Raw genomic sequence first — 1,129 nt, 5'->3', positions numbered from 1 at the left:
GGGGGCTGGGCCTTTGTAGCAGCCTCAGCGAGTTGTGGCTGCAGGCCCCCCGGGGGGACACATAACATGGCAGTGGAGGGCCTTCCTGGGGAGGGGAGGGGTGGGGGTGTGGCCACCTCCCACTGCATCTGCCAGAGGAAAACATCCTAACAAGGACTCTTGAAAAGTTAGAGAACATGGGTGGGTGCACGAGAGTAAGAAATAGCGAACGACGACTATTCCCGACACCCGGAAGTTACCATGGTCGGCACTGCGCTGTGTGTCCTTCCAACTTCATCTGTGTGTCTGCAGACAGCACACACACAGCACAGACGCACATGCGTATCTGAAGTGGGAGCACGATCGTGTTCTAAACTAGGCCACGAACATCTCTCTATGCTACTAAATGCTCGCCTGCAGCATCATTTTCCCCGGATGAAGTTTGTTTTATTCTGGTTATGCACGATGAACTCAGCGTAAAGTATAACTATGCTAAACGTGTTTAGACTTTCATCTGTGCACGCATGTGTACATGCGTGTATGTCCTCAAGCACCCCGTGCACACATGTACTTTATCATGCACTCCATCCATTTACGTTAATTGAAACAAAGGTGAACTTTACGACTTTAACCTGCCTTCCTAGAGCACCGCGTGGTCCTGTCACTTGCACGCAGGAACCCGAGCACGTCTGCCCGATGCCCCTGTGAAGGGCGTTTGGGTTCACCGTTCACCTGTGAGAGGGTGCTGCACACACACCGTTGGCCTATTTTCCCCTTTGTCTAAATTCACAGGCGTTAACTCTTCACACCTTTGGTTTTGCGTTCTGGGAGGTCACCGCGCGTGTCCCCACACCACACCATCAGTCACGGGCTCTGGCACTGTCGCCCTGTCCGGTCCCCTGGGGAATGCTTGTACCAGTGTGAGCACACTTCCGATTCAACATTTGTCTTTCCTCTTGCCCTGCTTTCACTGGAGAGCTTTGCTCTCCCCGACTTGTGAGGACTCTTCCTAAAGCACATTCCCTCTCCCTCTCCTGTGGAAAGGGCCTTATCCCAGTTGAACTTGGCCACGTGGAATTTTCTACTCTTTTCTTCACTTCGTCTGTTCTGTCCTTCAGGGTCCGGTTTGCTGGGCTGCTTAGGGAGCAAC

The sequence above is a fragment of the Orcinus orca genome, chromosome 7 (genome assembly GCF_937001465.1).
Source record: "Orcinus orca chromosome 7, mOrcOrc1.1, whole genome shotgun sequence".
Taxonomy (NCBI): Eukaryota; Metazoa; Chordata; class Mammalia; order Artiodactyla; family Delphinidae; genus Orcinus; species Orcinus orca.
Note: the sequence above shows the minus strand (reverse complement) of the source record.